The 18,506-nt window shown below is 45.7% G+C and overlaps 1 protein-coding gene across 3 annotated transcripts in view; it reads right to left on the bottom strand.

Annotated features, from left to right (window-relative positions):
* Nucleotides 1–18,506, bottom strand: part of DNHD1 (dynein heavy chain domain 1) — a 445,323-nt gene that overhangs the window by 311,166 nt on the left and 115,651 nt on the right. The window lies entirely within an intron of this gene.

Raw genomic sequence — 18,506 nt, forward strand, 5'->3', positions numbered from 1 at the left:
CTAGCGATTCCTGGAGGCCCTGCTGATCCCTGGAGACCCTGGTGATTCCTGGAGGCCCTGGCAATTCCTGGAGGTGCTGATTATACCTGGAGGCCCTGCTGATCCCTGGATTGCTGATCTCTGGAGGCCCTGGTTATCCCTGGAGACCCTGGTGATTCCTGGAAAACCTAGTGATCTCTGGAGGCCAAGTCTGCTACTCTCTGCTGCAGATATATTTTTACCAAGTCAAGAGCTGCTGCTGATGGTGATGGGAGAGGGGTTAGTCTTTAATGACTCATTAATAAGCAGTATAGAGGAGTCCACCACACTCTGATCAAATCCAGGGAACTGTAGCATTTCAAAAGCCAGCTTACATACCTTGGCCGGGAAATGAATCCAGGTCTGAGTGCATGGTAGGTAGCTCTCTTCACCACTAAACCACCACCAACACTACATGCTGAAGCCAGCCTAGCATGTACTATTATGATATATCCAAGAGAAAAATGAGCTTGCTTAAGGATTTGTAGTATGTCAAAAGCCAACTCACTTTGGCCAGGAATAGAACCCAGGCCTACCACTCTGTAGGCTGCTATCCTAACCATTATACCACCAACACAACACACTACAATGCTACATGCTGAAACCAGCCTAGCATGTACCATTGTGATATATCCAAGAGAAAAATGACTGTACTGCAGCCAGGGGACTCCAGAGGAGTAGAGGCCACTGGCTGCTAGCAGGCCGGACTCTCTGAGGAGCAGGAGTCCTAATAGCTAACTGACACTTGGTAGAATAGTGTCACCGCTAGTACAGATAGACTGAACACTCAAGGGATGAGTGACAGCCTGGAGGGTCGGGTAGGCCAGGTCGGCAACACACGAGCAGATAAGGTACAGAGACAGAAAGGCTGTTTCGGTAACCGGGTACAGGCAGGGTTTGGCAACAGGTAGGCAGATATGCAGAGGTACCGAATCAGAAAGCAAGAGCGAGGTCGACAGAGCAAATAGTCATAACATATATAAAGCACAGTCCTAGTCTGAGGTGTGAGGTCCGTGGTCTCGACACCCAGGGACTAGTCTAAAGAATAACTCAGTAATGACACAGTGATCCTAAGCTTGGGTGTGAGGTCCTTGGTCACAACACCCCGGAACTGGTCTAAAGTATAACACAGCAATGACACAGTAATCCTAAGCTTGGGTGTGAGGTCCTTGGTCACAACACCCCGGAACTGGTCTAAAGTATAACACAGCGGTAATCTGGCTAAGTGTGAATTCCCAGGACCACCTGGTTCTAACACACTGTGTGATCTGACTGAGGTCTGAGTGCTAACACGTAAGTATTCGCAACGGCAGACAACCAGAGACTGACCAGCAAGATCTATATATACTGCAGCGCTCCTCCACGCAGCCCTGCGCCACTTAGCCAATCAGTAACCGCGCTGGGATCAGCTGATCGACCTGATCAGCTGATCGCTCTACTACTGGCATAAAGGGCTTGCCTTCTAACGCGCGCGCGCACGTAGCTCTCCATCTGTGTGCACTAGAAGGCCCAGGCAAACCAGACGCATGCTGCTGTGCGGAAACCGCCAGTCTGAACGTGGAGACAGCCGCCCCGCTGCCAGACCGCGCGGCAGCATCTCCGCAATCCATTACAGTACACGTTATATACGCGTTCCCCTGTTTGCTATAGATGCCTGCGACAATCGCACTAGAGTGACACATGCGCCCTCTAGTGGTGTTTCATGTAGCTACCACTCTGGTAGCTTTACATGAAACAAAAAAAATAAATAAAAAAAAAAAGGATTTTGGACAATTAGGCAAAAAAAATTAACCGCCAAGGAGGTTAACAGAGACACGTGGAATGATCTCACACCTCGCATGCTGGCTGGGAGATCAATTGCATAAGTGACATTATTATTTTTTCTGGTCACTGGGAATGGTCCTATGAATCTAGGGCCCAGTTTGGGTGACAATTGCTTCAGGGCCAAATGCCGAGTGGACACCCACACCAAGTCTCCCGGAGAAAATTTCCACTCTATAGACCGCCTCTTGTCTGCCTGTTTTTTCTGGGTCTGGAAAGCTTTCCCCAAGTTCCTCTTAACCATTCCCCAAATCTGCTTCAAAGCCCTCTGCCAATCCTCCAAGGCTGGGAATGGTGTAGACGCCACAGGGAACGGGGCAAACTTGGGTGATCTTCCTGACACTACCTGGAATGGGGAAAATCCTGAGGAGGAACTTTTCAGGTTGTTGTGCGCAAATTCCGCAAACGGCAAAAAATTTACCCAATCGGACTGAGCATCTGCAACATAACATCTGAGAAATTGTTCTAGAGACTGGTTAACTCTCTCGGTCTGGCCATTGGTCTGTGGGTGGTAGCCTGATGAGAATGCAAGGTCCATATCCAGCTGATGGCAAAAAGCTTTCCAAAAGTTAGATACAAATTGGACTCCCCGATCTGACACTACATTTTCCGGAATGCCATGCAGCCGGAAAACGTGCTGGATGAAGAGATCGGCCAATTCCTGAGCCGAGGGGAGTCCTTTCAATGGAACAAAATGAGCCATCTTACTGAATCTGTCTACTACAACCCAAATGACCGTCTTGCCCTCAAACCTGGGGAGTTCTCCTACAAAATCCATGGACAAATGAGTCCATGGTTCATTTGGCACTGGTAGGGATTGTAAAGTACCAGCAGGAGCCTGGCGAGAAGGTTTACTCCTAGCACACACTGCACATTATCTTACAAACTCCTTACAATCTGTTGCCAATGTAGGCCACCAAGTACATCTGGCCAGTAAATCCTGAGTTCTGGTGGCCCCAGGATGACCCGCATTTTTGTGGGAATGAAACAAATGTAGGAGTTGCAGACGAAAAGGCAGTGGTACAAACATCACCCCATCGGGCTTCCCCTCTGGAACATCCTGTTGGTAGGGACTCAAAGTGACTGTCCAATCCTTCCAGGCCTCAGTGGCTGCCAAAACTACCTTCTGAGGTAGAATGGTTTCAGGGGCTGAGGGCTGTACTGTCTCGGGCTCGAAACACCTGGACAAGGCGTCGGCCTTGATGTTTTTACTAACAGGGGTATACGTAATTACAAATCTGAATCTTGAAAAGAACAAAGACCATCGGGCCTGACGGGGGCTAAGTCTCTTGGCGCCCTCTATGTACTCCAAATTTGTATGATCTGTATAAACTGTGATAGTATGTTCTGCACCTTCTAGCCAATGTCGCCATTCCTCAAAAGCTAACTTGATAGCTAAGAGCTCCCGGTTGCCTATATTGTAGTTTTTCTCTGCGGGTGAAAACCTACGAGAGAAGTAGGCGCATGGGTGGAGTTTGCCCTGCAAACCCGATAGCTGAGACAATACAGCCCCCACCCCAACCTCTGATGCATCGACCTCCACGATAAAGGGGAAGGAGACATCCACATGTCTTAGTATGGGTGCAAAACAAAACAGCTTTTTCAGTGTAGAGAAGGCAGAATGTGCCTCTGCTGACCAGTGGTAAGTATCAGCCCCTATCTTGGTGAGACTGGTGAGAGGCAAGACCACTGAAGAGTACCCCTTTATAAACCTCCTGTAGTAGTTGGCAAAGCCCAACAATCTTTGGAGCGCCTTCAGTCCCAAAGGCTGAGGCCACTCCAAGACAGCAGAAACCTTTCCAGGATCCATGGAGAGGCCAGATGTAGAGATAATGTACCCCAAGAAGGCAACAGAAGTTACTTCGAAAAGACATTTCTCTAATTTAGCGTAAAGCAGATTCTGTCTTAACTTCCCTAGGACAAACTTAACATGTTTTCGATGTTCCGAGAGATTGGACGAGAAGATCAGTATATCGTCCAGATATACTAAAACGAACTTCCCTAACACCTCCCTGAATACCTTATTAATCAACTCCTGGAAGACGGCTGGGGGCGTTACATAACCCGAAGGGCATCACCAGGCACTCGTAGTGCCTGTCGGGTGTGTTAAAGGCCGTCCTCCATTCGTCACCATCCCTAATTCGAACTAGGTTGTATGCGCCTCTCAAATCCAGTTTAGAGAAAATCTTGGCGTTGGTAACCTGAGTGAACAAATCGTCAATCAAAGGCAAAGGGTAACGATTTTTCACTGTAATCTTGTTTAAGCCTCGATAATCAATGCAGGGACGAAGGCCTCCATCCTTTTTTTTTACAAAAAAGAATCCTGCCCCTGCTGGTGAACGAGAGGGGTGGATGAAACCCTTGGCCAAGTTTTCTTTGATGTATTCCTGCATTGCCAGTTTCTCAGGCCCAGATAGATCATGGAGGTGACCCCTAGGGGGATACAACCAGATCTTAAATCGATGGGACAGTCGAAGGTACGGTGGGGGGGGGGAAGTTTATCTGCTGATTTGGGATAGAATACGTCAGCAAATTCTGTGTATTGAGTTGGCACACCTTTAACCTGAATCTTGGTGTTACCCACGGTTACTTTCGCTAAATAATGATGATAACAATGGGTAGACCAGCTCGTTAGCTGACCTGAAACCCAATCTATATGAGGGGAGTTACGTTGTAACCATGGCATGCCAAGAATAACGGTGGAGGTTGCCATACGCAGGACCAGAAACTGTAGACTCTCTTTATGTAGCACCCAAACACTGAACATCAACTCCGGGGGCCGTGATAAGGGATGTCTACTTTGCAGAGGAGAGTCATCTACTGCAGTGACCAAAACCTGTTGGTCTAACGGAAGTATGGGAACCCCCAAATTCTTTGCAAACTCGTAATCTATAAAGTTAGCCGCTGAACCAGAGTCTATAAAAGCTTCAGTGGGGACAGTCCGACCCTCCCATGTGACGGAACATGGAAGGAGTAGACGATTATTGTTTAGAGGCAATAAGTGCTCGCCTAGGGTATTACCTCTGATTACACCTAGGCGGCAGCGTTTCCCGACTTTTTAGGACAATTCTGTGCCTTATGACCCTCCTCTGCACAGTATAAACAGAGCTGTTCTGTTTTCCTGCGATTCTTTTCCACCCGTGTCAATTTTGACTGTCCAATTTGCATTGGCTCTGGCGGAGGTGACACGGGTGGAGGAGAGGCGTAGGAGACATATCTCACAGTGCTCTTACCCCGGGTTTGTGTCTGATAGCGTAAACGGCGATCAACCCGTACTGCTAAAGAGATTGCCTCATCAATAGATTTCGGTTCAGGGTGTCCCAACATCAAATCAGAGACTGCGTCTGATAACCCTGATAAAAAACAGTCTAATAACGCAAATGTCCCCCACCTAGCTGACACAGCCCACTTTCTGAACTCAGCTGCGTAGACCTCTACAGGATCCTTACCCTGACGCAAAGTCTTAAGCTTCCGCTCAGCAGTAGAAGTAAATTATGGCCATGGCCTTAAAAAATTCCTACCGATGTCAAAGCCTCATGCCCTGCATGAAGGCTATATGCCCATGTTTGAGAATCCCCTGACAAAAGGGTCTTAATAAACGTAATTCTCTGTGCCTCAGTTCCTGATAAATTGGGTCTTAACTCAAAATACGACATTACACAATTTCTAAAGTTCTGAAAGTCAGATCTATGACCAGAAAACCTTTCGGGTACAGACATACGCAAGTCTGTAACTGGAGGGGATCGCACTGCATTCACAGCCATTTGAAGGACTTGTATGGACCCAGACAAAGCAGTAATCTGGGTCTGATGACCGTCCAGCACCCTGATGAAATTCTCCACCGAGGTGGTGAGTGCATCAAGACGGCTGTTGAGTGCGTCCATTTTGTTTTTCAGGTCTGCCATTCTGTAACGATTGGTGTCAGAACACAGAGAGAATCTGATCATTGATGATCTGCAGAATCATCAATAATACAGATGTATACTTGATTATGAATGATCTGCAGAATCACCAATAATACAAGTATGACTAACCTCTGGACACCTAATGAAGTGTAAATGTTTGGTGTAACTGTAGGCTATCTCCCGTGAGGCGGGAGACACAAGCAGCTCAGCCAGGACCCAACTGAGGGGCAGGTGGCCCTTGGCTGTGCAGGGACTATCTCCTTGAGAGAGGGGATAGAGAGATCCTGGCAACCAGTGATACTTGGTGATCAAATATAGACTGTACTGCAGCCAGGGGACTCCAGAGGAGTAGAGGCCACTGGCTGCTAGCAGGCCGGACTCTCTGAGGAGCAGGAGTCCTAATAGCTAACTGACACTTGGTGGAATAGTGTCACCGCTAGTACAGATAGACTGAGCACTCAAGGGATGAGTGACAGCCTGGAGGGTCGGGCAGGCCCGGTCGGCAACACACAAGCAGATAAGGTACAGAGACAGAAAGGCTGATTTGGTAACCGGGTACAGGCAGGGTTTGGCAACAGGTAGGCAGATATGCAGAGGAACCTGTAATGATCCGCTCAGCTGGCTGCACAGGCAGCCAGCTGTTTGACCATTCCTTATGTCTGAGAGATGCAGGTCTCTGGAAAAGAGACCTGGCTTCATCTTGCAACTTCCAGAGTTGCTTTGCTGAGGGATTTGCATACATGCAAATTGCCCAGCTGTCTCGTTTGAGGGCTGGCAGTATAAAAGCCTTCTGCTGACCAGAAGGCTTTGCTGGTCATAACGGTTTGTTAAATACAGTCCTGGAGTGTCAGCCTTCCCTGTTGGATTGTTATAGGTATCTTAGAGTAATTCTGGGGACTGCACTAGGCAGCTCCTCTAGTGCAGTTAGCCTGCTTATCTGTTTTGTCTATGTTGCCTCTCTGCTGTGATTGTCCTGTCGCCAACGGTGGTCGATAGGAAATCGTCCTGTCTGTGGGTGCTAACCAGTGCAGCGGTTGCTTCTGGTAGCCCCTTCTGTTTCATCTGTCTTACTTGGATCGCACCAGCCTCTAGCGTAGCGGCTGTGGATCTTTCTGATCTGCTTTCTTGGAGTATAGCTGGAGCAGCGGTTGCCACTGGCTATCTCATCTGCCTGTCTTGCTTGGATCGCACTAGCCCCTAGCGGTAGCGTCTGTGGATCCTTCTGATCTGCTTTCTTGGAGTATAGCTGGAGCAGCGGTTGCCACCGGCTATCTCATCTGCCTGTCTTGCTTGGATCGCACTAGCCCTTAGCGGCTGTGGATCCTTCTGATCTGTGATTCTGTCCCTGTCCCCGGATCGCACTCGCTCTGGCGGAAAGAGCAGTGGATCTTTCCTATCCTGTTTCCCGGTCGTCTGTCTGTCTTGTCTGATACGAACGCTTGCTGTAGGCTCGGTGAGGTAACCGTTAAGCAAGCGCTAGCGTTCTCTGTTTCGTGTTTGGGTGGTGGGGGTTAGTTAGGCGTGTTTGTCTCTGTTGCGCTTAACGTGCGGAGATCGCGCTGTAAACGCGTTCGCTGTTGCGGATGAGTGCGGTGTTCGCGTTTAGTTAGCGTTTATCATGTTCCTTATCTTCTCATTGTATGATTTGCTGTGCCTTTGCTACTCTTGTGCCCTGTCTTGCTTTAGCCTTGTGTCACCTCTGGCAATCGCCTCCCTCGCGATTGCGTTCCTACTTCGTATCTGCTGTTGTGTATGCACCGTCGTGGGTTGGCGACTAGTTTGGTGCACACACATACAATCTGTCCCTGTGCTCATTCTCATCCGCAATCGCTTCTCTTGCAATTGCGTTCTCACTTGGTTTCCTCTGTTGTGTGTCCACCGTCGCAGGTTGGCGGCTAGATTGGTGGACACACATACATTCCTCATCTGTGCTTATTCGGTCTTGTGTCGCTGTTAGCAATCGCCATCTCTTGCGATTGCCTTTTCACCTTATCTTCATGGTTGTGTGTTCATCGTCGCTGGGTAGCGACTAGATTGGTGGACACACATACACTCTGTCGCTTTACTCTCTCTCTTTAAGGGCTATCTTGCCCTGCGTTGCTTCCCTTTGTACAATTCCTGTCTGGCGTCTGTGGCAGGGCAGAGGAGCTGTTCCTCTGCACTCCACAGCTCCATCTGCCGACAGGAATTTCCCTCTACAGGTGCGTTGCACCTTTTGCTGGGTTCCCTCAAATTATACGCTTGTGGAGGATTTCCGCAGTGTCAGCGCACGTCCTGTGTGCTGATCACGGAGAGAATTCCACAATCGTTACAGTATGACCAGCCAAACCAAAATTCCCAGTGTAGAGGGAATTTCCGATTTGTACGATTTGGTCGAATATGGGTTCTGTATCTTTAAGAGGTTTAAGATACTGGACTCTGAAACCAGAGATGAGTTCATATCAGAATGTTCCAGATTCTTGGCAAATCCTGAATTTCAGGCCACCAATATTTCCACTTGGAGTGGTCAGATTGCTTACAATCTTTTCCAAGGGGATCTGTTTGTGTGGGCTGATGAGTATGCCAGACACAAGAATCTGAGACATAACCCTCGCAGGTTTCTGGCTCATGTGTTTTCTCGTAAGCTTGGAACTTCCATGCCGTGTTATTTCTATGAGTTTTTCCCTGCAGTGCAAGATGCTGATCACATTGGTTTATGCAACACCTCTCAGTCTTTACCATATGTTAATGAGTTGGTGCTTGCAGGCCAGTCTGCTGATTCGGCTTTTCAGCCAAAAAATTCCTTGCCCATAGCAACTACAAATAAGCAGATGCAAGAGAACTGCCTGGATACCTCTATTGCATTTAAACCGCAGACATGCAAAGTTGCTAAAAAGGAAAAACCTAAAAATCGCAAGCATCTGAATAAAACACTCCCTATTGATGTTGACAATGATGTTGCTTAGTCTCCGGGTTTATTACCTCAATCCAAAGCTTTTGTAGATCCTTTAATAGGCAGAATTATTTTCTATATTAAAGGAGTAAGAAAGTCTATGCATGTTCCTGACCCCAACCCGTATGAGAGCTACTTAGATATAGGGTTGTTTGAGCCCCCATTTGCTTCCTGGGATATGGGAGCTTTGGTTGAGGAATTCGAGATGGATTGGAAGGCATTTTGCGATTTCTATATCGCAGAAAGCGCAGAGACGCTAAACGCTTGTATAAATTCCGTGTACACTTTGATAGATTCTGCTGAGTGTGACAAATGTTTTGTGGATCCAGTGATGTGTGTGTGGCAGACGATTTTGGATGAGTTGCACACACACCAATCAATTGATTCCAATAAAGAGACATTGTTATCGGACGATTGTTCCTGCCTTTCTGGGGTAAAGCATGTGAGTCTAGATATTGTGCGATCTGAAATGAATGGGTGTACCACTGTGGTTGACTCCTGTGCGAATCCTGAAAGATTCTCTCCTAACTGTGTGCAGTTTGAATTTATGCGATCTGATGCCTGTTTCTCGGATGTTCCTGCATATTGTGATCAGCATGAATGTGCCAGTTTTCTCAGGGATGTGTGGGACCCCTTGTCATCTAGAAACAGATCTTTAAGATCTTCCATCTATGATCCTGCTATGGGGAAAATTCCTAAATTATGCAGCGTCAAAGTAAAATGAATATGTCTAATAAAGTTTCTCCTGTTGTTGTCGCTATTTATTCTGCAAATGAGTCTCTGTCTCACCCTGTTCACACCTGTAAGGGCCCGTTGCCTGATGACAGGTGCTCCAGTGTTTCTGTCCTGAACGCGTTACAGTCTGCTCCGCAGATCGTGGAGGTTTGCGCTATGAAAGCGTCAGTTTCACAACCTAAAGCGATCTTGGATTCACAAGGTTTGCGTTCTGACTCCACGGATTCGACATCGTTAGCCGAATCTAAGAGTGAGACAGCGCTTTGGTTTTGCGAATCTGACACTGAAGCATCTTTGTTGTGTCCAGAGAAGGTTTCTTTGAGCCTGCCCTGTACCATGAATAACAATATGATGTCCAATCGCACTGACATCTGTGAGTCCCTTTCTTGCTCTGAAGAAAGTATTGACTCTCCACCCTGTACTCTGGATGACTCAGTTTTGCCTTGTATAAAATCTGCCTGCAGTAAAACGAAACTCAGAAAGTCAGAGTTAGTTTCACTAGATATTCCTGTGCTTCCGTGTCCTGATGATGAAATTCAGTCTCAGCTTATGGTGGAACCATTCCTGAGACATCTGCCCTGCCTGCAGCAGGTATTTAATGTTCAGCCCTGTAACATGGATACTTCAGAATCCTTCTTAGAAAACTTGGAAAATGACATTTCTGAGGTCTTGTTTGATGTTTTGAAGGTTTCCAAGTCCCTCCTGGGGGATGCAGAACTTCTAGGAGATGCCTCCTGCCCCCAGATCCATCTGAGGTTTTGCCCACTTCAGTGGGCATTGCTGTTGTGCTGACTACCTTTGCAGCTCTGGTGGAGTTTCATGCATGTGTAGTCTATGATGATATTACAGTCACAGAGATTTCTGAATTTAAGTCCGAGTCTTCCTTTGAAAGACCAGTACCGGTAGCCTCTACTAGTGATGATTTTTTGCCCAGTCCTGGTTTTGGTCTTGTCGTGTCGGACTCTGAGGTTGGCAGAGTCACACTGTGGGATCTGACTGAGGTCTGAGTGCTAACACGTAAGTATTCGCAACGGCAGACAACCAGAGACTGACCAGCAAGATCTATATATACTGCAGCGCTCCTCCGCGCCGCCCTGCGCCACTTAGCCAATCAGTAACCGCGCTGGGATCAGCTGATCGACCTGATCAGCTGATCGCTCTCCTACTGGCATAAAGGGCTTGCCTTCTAACGCGCGCGCACGTAGCTCTCCATCTGTGTTCACTAGAAGGCCCAGGCAAACCAGACGCATGCTGCTGTGCGGAAACCGCCGGTCTGAACGCGGAGACAGCCGCCCCGCTGCCAGACCACGCGGCGGCATCTCCGCAATCCATTACACTATAAATGTAGTAAGGTGAAGCACTCTACACCACATACACATTCAATGCATATAATGCACACCAGAATCGGGCATACGTCTGGTCAGGGTGCCGGACTCCAATGCGTGCCACGCCGATAACATTAACATTCATACACAACAATTAAAAATGAAGAGTCCACCTGTAAGAGAAATACATATATGCATACGATTTAGGTAGTCCTCTAAGAGAACCTGAGGCAATATATCATTCAGCAAGGCAAAGTTGCAGTTAACAGTCCACCTGTAAGTAAAAGTACATATATACATATGCTTTAGATAGTCCTCAAGAGAACCTAGCGAAAACTCCTATTCAGCAAAAGCCAGAATTCATAGGAACCGTTTTATCCCCAAACAGTCCACTACTCCTTCTCCATCAGAACTGTCTCCTCATTGACTTGGCTGAAATACCCTTACCAGCAGAAGTGGCTGATTGATTCACAGATCAGCAAACGGGCACAATCTGAAGTACATCTCCTGGTAATCCGATCTGCTTCTTCCTAGGTAGCACTCAGAAACACAGGAATGACATAGCGTAATCCAGTTTCACCCAATCACCCCTGCACCACTCGTGCTCCACGCTGTATCCCATAAGTATCCACACCTCAGTGAGATATTGAGAATGAACAGAATGCTCGCTCACCAGATGTGCTGGCTGATCCTATGTTGGCCAGCTATGATCGCTTTTTCATGCACTTAGATGCTCAGAATGTTGTAGAACCTTCAAACTCAAGAGACAAAGCTAACATAGCGTAACTCCGTTTTAATCAGTTAAGAGCAATACAATAGTGCACTCACATTTACATCGGATTCAATGCGCATATAAAACATGGACGTCCTCACCGCCGCCTTACTGGTTTAGCGTCTCCACACACCGCACCTGAGGCCCCGCCCTATCGGTTTCGTCATACGACTCATCAGGGGCATGCCATTGGTCAGGTGTGATGACGCTATATCTCCACTCTTATGCAAATTATTTTCTGACAAGCGGCGGTATTCTCGCGGCTACACCTCACATCTCGCCGGCGGGCTACAGCATCATGGCGTCTTTTACAGGCGTCATAGGATTATTACATATTCCGGCCGCGCCGAATAGGCAACCCTTAGCCCATACTAACAGCGGCCTACGTAACTGGAGCTTGCGGCCTGCAAAACCACACTCTCGACTGCCATTAACCATTCGCCGAGCCCGGAGATGTGCTACTGCTTACTAAATCACCATTAAAATATACAATATGGATTAAAATTAATAAACTAAAACTCCTAAAAATTACAAAAGTTACAACCTATTCCTAAAATATGTCAACCTAATTAGCATCTCTATAATGGTTGCCACAAGATTAGAGAAATCTCAAAGCTAGAAACGAAGTGGATTTTTAATATGAAGACTATGAGGCCTAATGGTCTAAATGTAGAGCTAGACCTTAATTGTTTTCTAGCAGATGATTAGGAAGGGGGATAGAGGTATGACACCAATCTTGCATTACCCGTATAGGCTAGTAGAGTCTAGTTAATAGATATGGGCTAATTAGTCCAATGTTCATGTTGCACTATGTAGGGGGACTTCTTTTTTGGGGTAGTCGGATAGTGGGGGATGTTAACAACAATAATGTTAGGGGAGGGGTTACACACTAGGTAGGGGATAATGCCATTATGCACGTGTGAGCAGTACTCTGGTTGTTTTGAGGTGATACATGAGCCCCAATAGCGATTAAGGATATTTAGTAATGGGTTTAAATATATAGTTTTTTCCCAAAATAGTGGGCAGTCGCACATTAAATATACATTTTTAGATTCATCAATCAATGTTCTCAGATACAATGAAGTAGGGGGGGGATGGGGCACGTTTGTCACCTGTGGAATAACAGCATTATGGGTGATGATATGTGTTGGGCTTGCGAATGGATATACGTTTATCATACGCTTTACAAACGAACTTTCATGCCATTATAGAGATGCTAATTAGGTTGACATATTTTAGGAATGGGTTGTAACTTTTGTAATTTTTAGGAGTTTTAGTTTATTAATTTTAATCCATATTGTATATTTTAATGGTGATTTAGTAAGCAGTAGCACATCTCCGGGCTCGGCGAATGGTTAATGGCAGTCGAGAGTGTGGTTTTGCAGGCCGCAAGCTCCAGTTACGTAGGCCGCTGTTAGTATGGGCTAAGGGTTGCCTATTCGGCGCGGCCGGAATATGTAATAATCCTAAGACGTCTGTAAAAGACGCCATGATGCTGTAGCCCGCCGGCGAGATGTGAGGTGTAGCCGGGAGAATACCACTGCTTGTCAGGAAATAATTTGCATAAGAGTGGAGATATAGCGTCATCACACCTGACCAATGGCATGCCCCTGATGAGTCGTATGACGAAACCGGTAGGGTGGGGCCTCAGGTGCGGTGTGTGGAGACGCTAAAGCAGTAAGGCGGCGGTGAGGACGTCCATGTTTTATATGCGCATTGAATCCGATGTAAATGTGAGTGCACTATTGTATTGCTCTTAACTGATTAAAACGGAGTTACGCTATGTTAGCTTTGTCTCTTGAGTTTGAAGGTTCTACAACATTCTGAGCATCTAAGTGCATGAAAAAGCGATCATAGCTGGCCAACATAGGATCAGCCAGCACATCTGGTGAGCGAGCATTCTGTTTATTCTCAATATCTCACTGAGGTGTGGATACTTATGGGATACAGCGTGGAGCACGAGTGGTGTAGGGGTGATTGGGTGAAACTGGATTACGCTATGTCATTCCTGTGTTTCTGAGTGCTACCTAGGAAGAAGCAGATCGGATTACCAGGAGATGTACTTCAGATTGTGCCTGTTTGCTGATCTGTGAATCAATCAGCCACTTGTGCTGGTAAGGGTATTTCAGCCAAGTCAATGAGGAGACAGTTCTGATGGAGAAGGAGTAGTGGACTGTTTGGGGATAAAACGGTTCCTATGAATTCTGGCTTTTGCTGAATAGGAGTTTTCGCTAGGTTCTCTTGAGGACTATCTAAAGCATATGTATATATGTACTTTTACTTACAGGTGGACTGTTAACTGCAACTTTGCCTTGCTGAATGATATATTGCCTCAGGTTCTCTTAGAGGACTACCTAAATAGTATGCATATATGTATTTCTCTTACAGGTGGACTCTTCATTTGTAATTGTTGTGTATGAATGTTAATGTTATAGGGGTGGCACGCATTGGAGTCCGGCACCCTGACCAGACGTATGCCCGATTCTGGTGTGCATTATATGCATTGAATGTGTGTGTGGTGTAGAGCGCTTCACCTTACTACATTTATATTTATTAGGGAGGTAATACCCCCTATGGTGCAGTGATCCACCACATTACACAATATCTTTTACTACTGTTCAAAGCAGAGGTCTACACTAGAGGAGCGCCAAGGCCACCTTTTGTATTTAATCCATTACACTAACCCAAAGAAGTGTTACAAGTACATCAACTCTAAAAAAAGAAAGGTTGACTGTATAGGACTTCTAAAGGATGAGGGTGGGAACTCAATGGTGGATGACCAAGGTAAGGCAGAGTTATTAAATGCTTTCTTTGCTTCTGTCTTCACAAAGGAAACAGCACTGTTGCAAATTACAGAGCCAGAAGAGTCTCAATCTTCTAACTGTAATATTAAATACTTAACGCAGGAAGAAGTAAAGGCAAGACTAAATAAATTAAAAATAGACAAGGCACCTGGCCCGGATGGCATGCATCCTCGGGTCCTAGGGGAATTAAGTTCAGTTATAGATAAACCCCTTTATCTTATCTTTTATGACTCTCTTGCAACTGGCAGAGTCCCAGTGGATTGGCGTACAGCCCACGTTTTCCCATTATTTAAGAAGGGCAAAAAATCTGATCCAGGAAATTATAGACCTGTAAGCTTAACATCAGTTGTATGCAAACTATTTGGGGGGTTACTAAGAGATACTATACATGACTTCATAGTAGAAAATAATCTTATTTCTCAGCATCAACATGGGTTTACTAAAGACAGGTCCTGTTTGACTAACATGCTCAGCTTTTATGAGGTAGTGAATGCTAATATGGATATTGGGAATGCTGTAGATGTGATATACTTGGACTTTGCAAAGGCCTTCAACACTGTTCCCCACAGAAGTCTGGTGCAAAAGTTGAGGATGCAAGGACTGGGGAAGAGTCTGTGTGCATGGATAGGGAACTGGCTAATGGACAGAAAAAAAAAGTTGTGGTCAATGGATCGTACTCAAAATGGGAGACTGTTAGCAGTGGGGTCCCACAGGGGTCTGTAGTGGGTCCAGTGCTCTTCAATTTATTTATTAATGACGTAGTAGATGGAGCAGTGAGCAATGTTGCTATTTTTGCAGATGATACAAAATTGTGCAGAATCATCAACTCTCAGGAAGATAGTGTCATATTGCAACAGGATCTGGATAGGATGGCTATATGGGCACATACATGGCAGATGAAATTCAATGTTGACAAATGTAAAGTCATGCATTTTGGACGTACTAATGGTCTAGCACCATACAAAATAAATGGGATACAGTTGGGGACATCAAACTTGGAGAAGGACTTAGGAGTACTCATCGACAACAAGTTAAATAATCGTACTCAATGCCAAGCCGCTGGAGCTAAAGCTAACAAAATTTTGGGATGCATTAATAGGGAAATAAAAACTCGAGATGCTAGCATAATATTGCCCCTGTTTAACTCTCTAGTAAGGCCACATCTGGAATATGGAATTCAGTTCTGGGCACCACATTACAGGAAAGATATTGCAGTTTTATTGACAGTAATAGGTAGGTCTAACTTGATGAAAATGCTTTTCTTACCTCGGTTTACATATGTTATTAGACATACCCCAACTTGGATACCAAACTATTTTTTTAAGAAAATGGATAAAATTATAATTACATTCCTGTGGAGGGGAGGGGCCCCATGGATCTCCTTATCTACTTTACAGCTACCTGCTTCTCTAGGCGGCATAGCACTACCTAACTTCAAACTATATTTTTGGGCTTCAGCCCTTGTTACGACCCGATGGTGGTTTGCCCAAGATGTTAGAAATACAGCAACCAATCTGGAGGCTGCAATCGTGGGATCCTATGAGGGCCTCACTCTTCTCCCTTTCAGAGGATTCAAAGCAATCACCTCTCTGCCCACTCCTATGGCACTAACTATTAACCACTTAAGCCCTCAGTCGTTTTCACTTTATGCATCCGAGCAATGTTCACCTCCCATTCATTCGCCTATAACTTTATCACTACTTATCACAATGAACTGATCTATATCTTGTTTTTTTCCGCCACCAATTAGGCTTTCTTTGGGGGGGTACATTTTGCTAAGAGCCACCTTACTGTAAATGCATTTTAACAGGAAGAATAAGAAAAAAGTGGAAAAAATTCATTATTTCTCAGTTTTCGCCCATTATAGTTTTAAAATAATACATGCCTCCATAATTAAAACTCACGTATTGTATTTGCCCATTTGTCCCGGTTATTTCACCATTTAAATGATGTCCCTATCACAATGTATGGCGACAATATTGTATTTGGAAATAAAAGAGCATTTTTTCCGTTTTGCATCCATCACTATTTACAAGCTTATAAAAAAAAAACTATAGAAATATTTCATCTTTACATAGATATTGAAAAAGTTTAGACCCTTAGGTAAATATTTATGTGTTTTTTTTTTGTTTTTTATAGCAATGTTTTTGTTTTGTTTTTATTAAACATTTTATGTGGGTATTTTTGTGAGGGTGGGATATAAATAGTGTTTTATTTGGGGAAATATTTGTGTATTGTAATGTTTTTTAACTTTTAGATGCAGTTTTACTTTTTGGCCACAAGATGAGTTTGTTTACATGACGTCACTCTAAGCGTACAATGTACGCTTAGAGGGACATAGAGTCAGAAAAAGTGTAGCTTCTGAGAGAAGCTGTCGCTTTTTCTGCGGGGGAGAGGAATCAGTGATCGGGCACCATAGCCCGATACATTGATTCCTGGGTTAACGAATCCGCGGCCGGGAGTGTGCGTGCACGCGCGCGATCGGCCGCGGGAGCGCGCATGTCCTCCTTGACGTTTTTATACGTCATGGAGGACAAAGTGGTTAAAGTTTGGAATATGGCTAGACGAAAATATTTTGAACTAAATGTATTTTCTCCCTTCACACCTATCTGGTGTAATCCTAATCTTCCACACTTTCAGAGTATCCACTTAAGGACCAGGCCATTTTTACCTGATCTGTGCTGCGTGGGCTCTCCAGCCCACAGCACAGATCAGGATAGAGCCAGGGCGATCAGACTTTCCCCCTTTTTTCCCCACTAGGGGGATGTTCTGCTGGGGGGGTCTGATCGCCGCCGGCTATTTTCGCATTGCGGGTGGGTGGGCTCCTCAAAGCCCTCCTCCGCATCGATTTTCGGCCTCTGTGAACTTCCCTCCCTACCCTCCTTCCACTGGGCGGCGCAGGACGGAGATCCGTCCTGCACCACCTCTAATAGGGTTCAGCCTATCAGACTGCGGCGATCCCCGGCCAATCAGAGGCTGGGGCTCGCCGATCTCCTTTACAGCGCTGCTGCGCAGCAGTGCCGTATGATGTAAACATTTCTTCCCCGCGTGTTTACAATTAGCCTGCAAGCCAGCCTCTGTGAACGGACATGAAAAGGCCGCTTGAACGAGCGGCCGTTTCCATGGGAAACCACTTGCGACCTGCCGACGCCTATCGGCATTAGGCGGTCGTTAAGTGGTTTGGGCTAAACAAGATGGTCAACTGGCTCCATGTAACGACTTAAAGGTAGAATACTCCTTACCTAACAAGATGTTCTTCAGATACCTCCAGGTCAGACACGCAGCTCAAGCTCAATTCCCCAACCCACTTGCTCTCAAATCAGATCCTCTAGAATCCCTACCAATGAGGGATCAGCTAGAATCTCCCCTATCGGCTATATATGCATCCCTTGTCGACCCCTCATCTCCTAAAACAGATGAGGGATATCAGACTTGGCTTCATGATGTGCCTGACCTGGAGGAATCGGAAGGGAAGGATTTGTTGGACGCCTCTACTGAATACCTCATCTCTTCAAAAGATAGGCTTATACAACTTAAATTCACATACAGGATATATTATACACCAGTTCGGATGACGCGTATGTACCCGAATAAAACTGACCAATGTCCCCGATGTAACTACTCTCCTGCTGACTTTATACATAGGACATGGCAATGTCCCCATATACAAAACTACTGGACCAATCTCAACCATCTACTGAAATTTTTGTTTTGAGAGATCCATTACCCTTGACCCTAAGTTACCCCTGCTGGGAATATCCGGTAAAATACTAAATACCAGAAGTTTAATACTTTTATGGGACTCACTATGCTGCTATGCTAGGAAAACTATTATCCTTCATTGGATAAGACCAGAACCGCCAACAGCAGCAGAATGGGTCAAATTGGTTAACGCAGCATTACCACTCTATAAATTGACTTACTTACAACGTAACTGTCCCCTTACATTTGATAGAATTTGGGTTGCATGGTTGGAACACCTTAAAAAACATGGTATAGACTACCAAGCAGCGTAGTTCTTTGGATTCTTAATCCTTTATTGCTACATGTGCAGGCCTCACGGGAAGGACCGCGAGAAGGGAGGGATATGGGTGGGACTGGACGGGAGGGTCTTTTCTGTGCTTATTAGATGCTTTGTTGTTTTGTATGTTGGGAATAAAAGTTCAAGAAAACTCATTTAAAAAAAAAAAAAGA

The sequence above is a fragment of the Hyperolius riggenbachi genome, chromosome 2 (assembly GCF_040937935.1).
Source record: "Hyperolius riggenbachi isolate aHypRig1 chromosome 2, aHypRig1.pri, whole genome shotgun sequence".
Lineage (NCBI taxonomy): Eukaryota > Metazoa > Chordata > Amphibia > Anura > Hyperoliidae > Hyperolius > Hyperolius riggenbachi.